Source organism: Coffea arabica, chromosome 3c, assembly GCF_036785885.1.
Source record: "Coffea arabica cultivar ET-39 chromosome 3c, Coffea Arabica ET-39 HiFi, whole genome shotgun sequence".
In the NCBI taxonomy this organism is placed as follows: domain Eukaryota; kingdom Viridiplantae; phylum Streptophyta; class Magnoliopsida; order Gentianales; family Rubiaceae; genus Coffea; species Coffea arabica.
Window position 1 is genome coordinate 16,811,010 of NC_092314.1, and position 11,882 is coordinate 16,822,891.

Consider the following 11,882-nt stretch of genomic DNA (forward strand, 5'->3'; position numbering starts at 1 on the left):
ATTTCTTTCTGTCCATGAGGTCTTCAAAATAGTTCTAGTTCCGCACTTGCAGAATGGAATCGGTTTATTGCGTCTTGCCATGAGTCATTGGACAAGATGAAATGGAAGGAGATTTTTCCTTGAATAGATGAGAGAAGATTTGTCTTTCAACAAATGAAAAGAGGACTCAGCTAATTTCTAGATCTAAGGCACGACTTGCGAGAGAAAAAAAGGTTGACCATATTTTGTTTGATATTTTTGCTCTTTTACTATATTCCTCCACTCCATATTGACCCTGTTATCGGATGAGGAACCGCTGAAATTCGGTAAAATGACTTCGCTGGAGAGTTTTTGCGAGTTTAGTGATCTTTTCGGCCACAAAAAAAGTTTAGTGACCAGAGGGTGCCATTTTTAATAGTTTAGTGATCTTTTGAGCCATTCACTCTATTTTCTAATACAACATTTGACTCCGCAATGCATACTTATCAACATAACATACAACGCACCAAAGGGTTTCGTCGTCGTCATGTGCCGCTCACGTGAGTTTTGTAAGTTCGCGCTTCTCCAGATGCTCCATTGAAATGGTTCGGGTAATTGGGCTGCCCATGGTTTTCTGCTTTGGAATGGATGCCGCACCAGTTCCTTTCCTTTCCCAGCTCTTGCTGCTGCATTGTCCGGAGGTAACGGCAGACCTTTCTCAAGAATGGTAATTGGCGTGATATATCATGGCTGTCTCTTCTACTGGCGTCCGAATTCCAAGACAGGTTGGTTGTGCCCCCTTTTCCTAGGGTTTTCTCATCTGCTTTCTCATTTCGATTTTCTCAAATTGGTTGTGCCCTTGAACCGGCTCCCTTTTTGAGCTCCTTCCTCTCACCGTTGGCCAGCTTGGTTGCGAGCTTGGTTACATCTTCTTAGTGCTGTTTTCCGGTCTCGCCGAGCTTCTTTTATTGGGGTGTTTTAATTGTAATCGTGATTCCTCTGCTTTTTCTTTTGTCTTGGTTTTCTGCAGAAGGTTCATATAGTACTGGTTTTAAAAGCTTCACCGCCACCACCACTACAGTTGACATAAGCAAGGTAACTTCATGACTCTGCCTTCTTTACTCTACTTTTTTGCCTATTTTTTGAGCGGTGGGAACTATGTTTTTCTTAAACATTATCTAAAAGACAATTTTTAACGTAACTAAGCTCATTTCAAATCCTACAGGTGATCAAAATTCCACCATTTGTTGCTGTCGGTGACTCCATGGCCTCTGCTTTTATGTTCTTGATGGTCTCTGATACTCTTTAGTGTACTTTTTTCCCATATTCCTTATTTTTCTTCCCTCTTAGTTTCCATTTTTATTCCTTCTGCATATAATGTTCTTGTGAAACACTAGCTAGGGCTTGAGATTCTTTTACTGGTGTGTTTTAATCATAATTGTGATTCCTCTGCTCTTTCTTTTGTCTTGGTTTTCTGCAGAAGGTTCATATAGTACTGGTTTTAAAAGCTTCACCACCACCACCACTACAGTTGACATAATTAAGGTAACTTCATGACTCTGCCTTCTTTACTCTACTTTTTTGCCTATTTTTTGAGCGGTTTGAACTTTGTCTTTTTTTAAAAATTATCTAAAAGACAATTTTTAACGTAACTGAGCTCATTTCAAACCCTAAGGGTGATCAAAATTTCACCATTTGTTGCTGTCAGTAACTCCATGGCCTTTGCTTTTATGTTCTTGATGGTCTCTCATATTCTTTAGTGTACTTTTTTCCCTTATTCCTTATTTTTCTTCCCTCTTAGTTTCCATTTTTATTCCTTTTGCATATAATGTTCTTGTGAAACACTAGCTAGGGCTTGAGACTTGAGAAGAATCTCAGATTCGCCACTTATTCAAGGCAATAAAGTACACTACTAAGGGTTGGTTTGTTACATTGATTTGAGAATATTAATGTAGGTAATTCACTTTATGACCTCAAGAAAGGTAGATGCATCAGGACATGAGTTGCACTATTGTTAGGTGTCTAAAGTTTTTTATTTGATGTTCAAATTAGAATCGCATTGTATAGCTACTTTGATGCACTGAACTAAGCCATTTGTAGTTTTTTGTTTAGAATATTATTTGTTGCCTAATTTCCATTGATATGTTAAAGTTGTCTTCTGTCGAGTTTGTTCACCTGAGCATAAGGTATTTACCTGTGAGTACACTGTTATGGATAGGTGTATTCCTGTAGCTGCATTGGTTTGGCAGGGAATTGATTACTTTTAGTATAATAGGACGTGAAGGGGTCTGATATTATCTTGTTTGTTTTATAGGTTGATCCTTGTGCTTCTTTTGGGCTAATTTTATGGCCTTTTATTTGGCAACAGGCACTCAACAATAGTTATTGCTACTGGGACTATTCGCATATCTGAGGTCAACAGATCTACACTTGAGTGCACCAGGTTTATTTCCTCTTAGACTCTCCAATTATTTTATTGTTTGGTCTATGATTTTTTACGTTATTTTGTGTGAGTTCCAATGGATCGTTATGAAGTAAGGAAATTAGAAGAGTGTGACAAAGAGATATTGCTTCACAATTAGTCAAGCCATCAATGACATTTTTGGGAAATGAAAGCTTGCTTTTGTGATTTCGATTGGCATGCTATGAGCTGTTATAATTTCCATGATGGTTTGAACCTTGTCGTTTGCTTTTTCTCCTCTTAGCTTCGCTGATCTCTATTTGGATTCTTAGTATATTTCTTTTGTTTCCTTTAATTTTCTAGGTTTTATATGGTCCATATATTTATTATAGGAGGAAAGAATAAGTTTTGCATTTAGATCATATGTCAGTCTACAATTTGTAAAGATTAGAATAATAATTTTTCCTACCAAGTGCAAATGATGTTTGAAGTATCATTCCTTGGAGCAAACATCTTTTATGTTCTGTTTTTTGTATTTTTGTGGGTTTTGCTTTTCTTTATTTTACTTTGAAACTTTTTGTTCTGTAAGTATCTTTTTGATTCACGTATAAGAAGAAAAAAGGTTTGTCCCTCTACTATTTTCCTTAAAAATTGGAAAATTATGTATTCCATTAATCTTATTTATCTAATTTTGCTTCTATCTTCTTGTCAACACAGAGAACATCAGGTCTTATCAGACAAATTATGACTTTATATTTTCATTCTCTTAGTGGCGGTGGTTTTTTTTGGTTAGATCTGTTTTTTCCCTTTTCATCTGTAAAGAAATTTTTTCTTTTTTTGGTATGTGTCTTTTGCAATTCCTGTATCCTTTTGATTTTTTGATTTGTAAAGTTGTTGAATGCTCAAGCTTGTGGTCGCTGGTTTATTTTCCTGTTTTTGCTTTTTATGTGCATTTCTTTTGGCCATTGTTTTCCTGGTTTGGTTATTTTTCTTTGTTAGCCATGTTAGTGGCATTGTACCTTTTTGGTGTGTGTTCCTTTCTCATTAGCTATGTATCTACCTGCATTTGTAAAGCAGACCCTCCAAAATTTTTTTTGGTGATCATAGAATGCTGTAAGGGTATTTTTGCATCGGTGATTAATATGCTTGTTCATTATGAAAAATTTTTGCATTTTTCTAAATTTGACTAAATTCCAGCAAGCAGGGGTTGATTTCTTGTTTATTTTTTTGCATATTTTATTTTTGCCTGTGATGCTTATTGCAACAATGCTATCACCCTATGTATAATCATTTGACAGTCCATAAGGAATTGCTTCCAAGTTTCTTATGACTTTATGATGATTATGACATAGAAATAAATGTTTCTTATTCCTTATAAGTAAACCTTAAAAAGGTGGGATGTGTTTTTAACTAGAGAAAAAAGCCACTACGTGATGGAGGTAATCTGCAAAACTTTTGCCGTTCCCATTGATATTTGTGTTTAGATTTTTCACATTGATATATTATTTTATTCTGATCTTTCACATAGACAAGTACTGGTATAATTTTGATTCAAATGATTGGAGTAGAGTGTATAAATACGGAGTTGGCAAGGACTTCAGATTTAAAACTGGTTATGATCCAGATGTGCAACTAGGGTGGACATCTCTTTGGGTAAGTGTTCTATTTTTTTGCATTAATTTCATTGTCTTCGGCTGCTGAGCGTTATGCATTAACTTGGCATGCAATATTTATTTTAATTGCCTGAATATTGACTCGAAGTATAATTACTTATTTAAAATGATAGGTGAATGTTCAACTTGAGCCCAATTAGTTGGCTTACTCAAAATCTTAGAGATAGATTACAGCATAAAACAAATTGCACTTGTGTTTTTTCCCCTATCTGGTGAGACTGTGAGCATGGATTTCATAAAATATTTTTCTATTCTATTTCGTTGAGCATAATTTGTTGATCTATTAATTAGTAAGACATGAGATAGTCACTAAAACTTATCTTCTATTCTATATCTTCTATATTATATTTGTGTATAATACTTGTCAGACAGCCCACCAAAGAACAAATGTGAAAAAGCTTAAAAAGAATAAATGAATTCAACTTGAAATAGATGTTCTATTTCAATTGATGAGATCTGCAGCATAATTTTGAGTATGTGACAAAAAATTAGCTCCTGTAGACTGCAAGATGCCATATCATGCCATTATTTTATTTTTTTTCTGTTTTCACTAATAGCCACTGTTTAAGGAGCTTCATGAGTTCCATTTACTAAGCTCCCTGTTGCTTTGTTGATGTATGAAGTACATGGTACACCTATTAGGAAAGAACTATGACTGTATGTTTAGGTTGTCTTCTGCTTCCTTCTGCATCATTAATCAACGTTTCTAATAGTGAAAACTTTTGTTCACTAAATTGAGCTTTCTAATGCATTGTTTTTAGATTGAAGAGGAAGATGGCAAAGCTAAGATAGCTCCCATGAAGATGAAAGTTCAGTTCACGCTCCAGGTGCCCCAATATGATATCAAATCCTCTGCCTTGATGTTCAGTGTGAAAAAGATATGGGACATATGACTTTAAAGGTTGCACAGTGATGATCTCTTCTTTTTTCACTGCAATGATGAACGTGGTGTATTCGAAAAAAAAAAAAAAGATGAACATGGTGTATCAAGTGATAGTGCAGGCTTGAGTATAGGTGTTGTAATCAATATTGCTATGCCAAACAGGTCACCATATTGGGTAGAGTATTACCTTTATTATGATAGAGTTGAAAAGAAATGATCAAGCGTTATGCAATGGATAATTTCTTTGACAATTCTTGATTATAGTTGTCGACAGTCAATTGTTTATCTGACAACGGTATACAACATATTAAACAAGATATAGTCCACGTTTCTCTATCTGAGGCCACCTTTTCTGGGTTGAACCCAAAAGGGTTTTTTGTGCAATAATGAAAAAGTACAAGACAAAGAAACGAATAAGTCGAATAAACAATCTTGGTAGACGATGAACAAACTTGCCAAGAAATCATGGGTGTGCCTAATCTCGCTACTCTCGAAAATTTGTCTAGCTGCTATCAATCCTTGCTATCTTGCCTAGATTATTTTCCTTTTTTTTTTTTTTCTTTTTTCAAATTTAGAACTACTCTTTTTCGTGCTTATAGTTGATAACATTTTATACAATAATTGTTTCTCTGCTCCTTCAAGCTGTTAACTTCCATATTTGTAGTGGTCATCTTATCATTTTAAGCTGCTATGAGATTTGTTTGTTTATTTTTAACTATTGTAAATCCTTGAGCTTCTCCTTAATTCCATGAAACAAAAAAAAATGTAGTATTAGCATTTTTAAATTCTAAGTTCATACGCATTTTGTTTTGGATGAGTTTTGGTGGAACTACTATTTATGTTCTTCAATACAATCTATTTGCTTTCAAAGTTTATCAACACAATTTCAAAGTACAATATATGTACTTTAAAATGACAATAAAATTTAATATGATATATACATGAATTTTATTTCATTGGGCACTTGTATTATCAATTAGTCCACCACGCAACGCGTGGTTATGCCTCCTAGTACTCCTTACAATGCACTCAGTTATAGGACCCATCACCATTCAGGCTTCCAAGACACGCGTACGACTGTGGTCGCGTCCTTTCAATTTAGGGTGCGTTTGGTTCAACAGAATTGGAATTGAAATTCTATAGAATTAGAATTCTATGAATTGGAATTCCAAAACATTGAAATTCTTTTGTTTGGGAAATACATAGAATTGATATAGAATTCATTTGGAATTCCAAATTCTTTGTTTGGATGGGAGAAGAATTTATTAAGAATTAGAATTGTTTCCAACTAACATTTCCTTACATAAAAAAATTCTTCTCTTTTACTATATAATAATTTTTTAACATTTAGCTAATTGTTACTAAAGCTTTAAGGAAAAAGCCAATTAGTGCCTTTAATAATTTATTTTTTTCTTGCATTTAACTAATTGTTACTAATGCTTTAGAGAAAAAAAAAACAAATTAGTTCCTTTTCTACAAAAAAAAAAAAAAAATTGATCAGAAAGCCAGCAAATCAGCAATAAACAGCCAATCTAGCACTAATCAATATTCAGAGTGCCAATTTCTTATCGCACAGGTACAAATATACCAATATGATTGTGCTGGTAGTAAGATTTCCATAATAACCAAAAAGGACTAGGCAAGTACATGATCCAAACAACAGGCATCATTTGGTTTAGGTAGCTTTATACCTTGTGAAACTGAAAACCATGAACTGAGCCAATTCCAGTCTGGAGAGTGAACGTCAATGAGCAATACAAAGAGACTCCTAATTCCTTTCCCACCTAATATGCTTCCAAACCCAAACACAAACCCACCCCCCCAAACAACAACAAAAAAAAAACCCACACCACTTCCCACCCAATGCACGGCATCCATCTGACCTTGTTTGGCCATGCTGAGATGCATAAAGAACAGTAGAATTTTAAAACTTCCACCCCCTGCATGCTAGTCAAAAGGCCCCTCTAATACCATCCAGGCTCTCTACTAAAGATACTCTGCCAAAAAAAGAAACAAACTTCTGATAAACAGCAGCAACATTGCTATGAATAGACAAAATATCCAATGTTCCATTCTTATAATCTCAAAAATCAGATAGAAAATAGCTGAAATACTCCCTAGAATCTTTCTATAATCTTGTTTTGATCCATTACATAAAAAACAAAGAACTCATCAGAATTTAAAAAGTCATGGATACACGATGGAGTAGTAACAACTTCTACTTTCTCTACTTGGGCGTCCAACAATCAGCTCAACTTCTTCTACTGAGATGTTGCTTCAGATGCCATATCTAAGGCAAATATGCACCAGAAAAACATCACAATGTCATGTTCTTAAGAATAGATTCAACAGCCACTGCATTATAGAACTAAAAGTGAGAGGCAAATATGCACCAGAAAAATCCATACATATGTTAAATGAAGAACTTATGATGACTTATTTGGACGGAACCTTTTTGCAAAAGCAATTTGGAGATGTTGCTAAGATCATCACTTATGTGCACAAAATAGTTTGGAGATGTCCTAAACTTATTCTGGTGACTTAAAGCTTCTACTGGTAAGGATTTTCCAGCACACTGCAACAAAAGAAAGAAACAGAAAAGTCCCGACAAAGCTTTCTTTCTAGAAACAAGACTAACTGGCTACGAGAAACATCAGAATCCTTCTAAAGCCTTCTATGAGTCTTCAAACCAAGAATTTAGTGTACTTCAAACCAAGAAGAATTAAACAAGAACAAGTTTCCGTAAATCATATGAGACATTAATCTTATCTAGATGATGGAGAAATAATATACATTGCAGAATATTGATAATTTACTAGAACACTGCTTGCACAAAATACAGGATATGAAGCACAAAAAAAGGGTGTAATCTGCATTCTCTGTGTTTATGATCTCAGTGTCTTGAAGGAGGATACTTTAGCTTCGGATTCAGCATTTCATCCATCATCAGTCTTAAACATGTGGATATGATTCACGAAGTCAGGTTCTTAGCCAAGGCCACTTCCTGATGTTTAGAGGTCGAATCATTATAATGCAGTGAAATTTTAAACTTGTAGCAGTAATTTTTTGCAGACAAAACGTTTTTGAATGAGATAATTTTTCTGCCTGTAATGTGAATGTAGATCCTAGAAATTATCTCTTGAATATTCAATCTACAAAGAACCATGAACAATGTATTACAAAGCCACAAACAAAAGGGGGAAAAAAACTGGATACTAGTAGTGTTTTTTTTTATGTCAAATTCAAGAAATGTTATGTAAATACAGCATCAGGAGCAAGCTTAAAAGTTCAAATACAGAGGCAAATAACTACTTTAATCATTCAGAGCCCCCTGTATGCAGAATGTCTGTAAATAATGCAATCCAGGATCAGAATCCCAAAACACTCACTTTTTGCAATTGAAAGCAAGAGAAGCCTTCGCAAGCTTCTGTTTCTACCGTGAGAGTAAGCGGTAAGCCACTCACTCAATCCTCATCAACTCATCCTTCAAAAAGCCTCTACTATTCCATTTGCTATTATTATTATTTAATTAATTTCACGAATATTAGGGGAGCAAATGCGATTCATAAGTAGCAGCAGTAAATTTATTTTTTCTTTAAATAAAAAAACAAATATCGATCATAATCCAAATCCCACAACACAATTCAAATCGTCGGATGTCCAGAACCATCATGTGACTCTGTCTGCTCACCAGCCGCCGAAAGCTGACTCTTAAAACATATCCAATCCTCTTACTTCACTCACCCTGTTGCCCCTGAAAATCCCCTAAGATGTCCAATTCCCTATTAATTAACCAAACTCTCTTGAAGAAAGACATCAAATCACTCTCTTGTACAAAGATTTTGCCAGGCAAAGAAATTCAGAATTCAATATTCAATGCTGCAAAGTTAAAAATCGAAGGCAAAGGAGAGCTTTTAGTTGTTACCTTCCGGACTGAAGAACCCAGTTCGGAGCAGTCTTGCGATTGCTGAAGTGATGGGTAGATGCGTGGCAGAGCGATGCCGGAGACGGTGGTGGAAGAGACAAAATGTTAGGGTGGCGGTGAAGGGGATGACGCACAGAAGAAGCACTTGCGGTTGAGGAAAAGTGACTAATTAGATCGCGAGAGAGGGCTGCTCACATAGTTGACCCGATTTTAATTTTTTACCCATTAGGATCCGCGTACTAACCCGAATAGGAGGTGAAATTATGGAATTGGAACTGTAATTCTTAGGTCTTACCAATGAATTGAATTTGTGGAATTGATGACTCGTAGAATTCAAATTGAATTCTAATTCTCTGGCATTGCCGGTGTCCAAACTGAAGAATTGGAATTGGGACTCCAATTCCAATTCTAAACCCCAATTCTATGGAGAACCAAACGAACCCTTAGTTTCATTCTTCAAATCTAAGTTTCCGCTCATTCTTATCCATGTGGCACAATTTAGTGCAATCTAGCAGTACACGGCAGTAATTTAGGAATTAGGCACCCCAAATAATTGAAATTCAAATTTCAATTTCAAGAGAAAATTCTGCCTTTTCAACTATCTTAGTTGCCCATGGCCTTTGGCCACGTGACAAAAAAGTTCATGAGGATGTATGTAGTTCTGAAGAATGGCACATGCAGGTTCATTACAGAATTCGATGGTTTTGTTCATAGCAGTTGATGAGTTGAAGGAGCCCCTGAATCAAGGCAAAGAGAACGATGATAAATGTAGTTCAGTAGCGAGCAATTGAGTCTGTTGTTGACACGTAATTGTGTTGGGTGGAAAAAGTGGGTTCCACAAGTATAAGATACGATCGTCTCGTATTTTATGAATTTATTTAATGTACTAATAGATATGTAGGGACTTGATGTAATAATGCCACGTGTATTTTAAAATTGAAATTTGAATATTAATGCATGTCATCTTTGTACCTAATGCATTCAAATTGAAAAAAATGCATTTTTACAATCAGTCCATAGATTGGGTAATGAATTATGTACTAATTTTAGTGTAATTGGACTGAAAATGTTATAATTATTGATTTGCTTCGTAATAGATTTCAGGAAGTTTGGATTCAAAACTGCGCCCGCTTGATGTTGAGACGTAGTTATTTTCAGAGGTTATAATTTGCTCATATTGCATCGATCAATTGGTCGGTGTGGTTTGAAACATGTTGAAATAGAGGGGATCTTTTGGGAATTCTCGTAAATAACTTTATTGCAGTATTAATGCTAAGAACCTAGTGCTTGTCGTGGCATCCATTTTGGTATAGCAAGTAACAGCCACAATTGAACTTAACTCGCTTCTTCTGCTTGCGTCTCTTGTACTGGTGGTGTTTGATTTTGATGTTTGGTGGTGAATAATGGCTTTTGCAGGAAGTACAAGATTGCATTCTATTTTGTCCGATTGATGAGATCGTTTCGATTTGATGCGTTTAATTAATTGTAATAAGAGGAGTTGGGACCAAAATGTTGAAATTTTCTCTTTTATCCTCTGGGGTTTTGCATATTTTCGATTAGAGGATTAATCTCGTTGGGTCTCGATAAATTTTTTCCGATCTTTCAGGAATTGAAGATTGACGTTATCAGTGACGTTATACTAGTCATTGTAATAGTGATGGATTAGGTCAACATGACCAGTGTAATAGTTATAGGTATTTAATTTTAGACTTGGTTCAACAGGTCTTTGCTGCTCAACTTGGGGCTTTGATGATAATTGATATGGGCCTATGTGCCTTCCTTTAGGACAAGTTACATTCTGGACCGTCCATTGAGCTAATATGTCTCAAACATTTTGGGCTAGTGGAAAATTGGCCCGATAAGGTTTCAGTGGCTTCGCGAATGTTCGATCTAAATTATTTGATATTTTGTTGTATTGTATAATGAACAAGCGAGGATCGCTTGTCTTGATAACATCAAGTGCCATTGTCTTGTCTTCCTTAGCAAGCGCAGTGGTATATACTTCCCTAATTTGTCGGAATTGTATTTGCTACAACTATTGGGTTGAATATTATGTCATTCGATGAAATTTTTGTATTTGCAGATGTAATTCCAAACAATGAATAAATTTCTAGCGCCTTGTATGTTTGGATGGAAGATGAAATGTGTAGATGTTGATTAGAGGTTAAAAAATCTCAGATTTTTTGTGTGAAATTTAATTGCGAATTGGAATAGACAGTGGAGATGAGCAAAACCATTTTAGTGGGTTTCCTGAACAACTCGGATATAAACAAGCGAAATAAGGAACTGGATGCGCTTAATTGAATCTAGAATTTGACTTTTGGTAAGAATACATCTATTATAAGTGAAGAAGATGTTTTTGGTGTTGATGAGGAGGAAAGAAGGCGTTCTAGGCATTTCGATGGTCAATCCAACTTGATAACATTACCCAACTCATGGAAATTATTTCAATATTTGGGTATATTTGGTGGACTTATATATTCTTGTCTTTTCGAACGGTTATAATATTACAAAACCATTTGGTACGGACACATATGATGGATTGGTTGGACACGTGTCGGATGAACGGTTAGGATTACTACGAGGAGTATGAAATAAAACCTATATTGCAATTGAGGTGTATGGACGGTCAGATGGATGGAAATTGTGCGGTGGTCACATAGACCTATTTATATCTTAGGTTTTTGGACCTCCACTCGTCAACTACACATTTTATTTTCCATCTAAATGTACAGAGCACTAGAAATTCATTCGTAGTTTGGGATTATAACTTCAACTATGGAGATTTCATTGAATGAGATAATTTTCGACTAGGTGATTTGAGTAGACGTAGCTCCAACAAATTAAGAAAAGTTTAGACCATTGCGCTTGTTAAAAAGAGATAAGACAATGAAATTTGACATCATCACGATAGGCGATTCTCGCTCATTCATCATACATTACGTAAAATGTTAAGTAATTTGAATTGAATATTCGCAAAACCATTGGAATCTTATTGGGTCAATTTTTCACTGATTCAGAATGTTCCAAACATATTTGTCC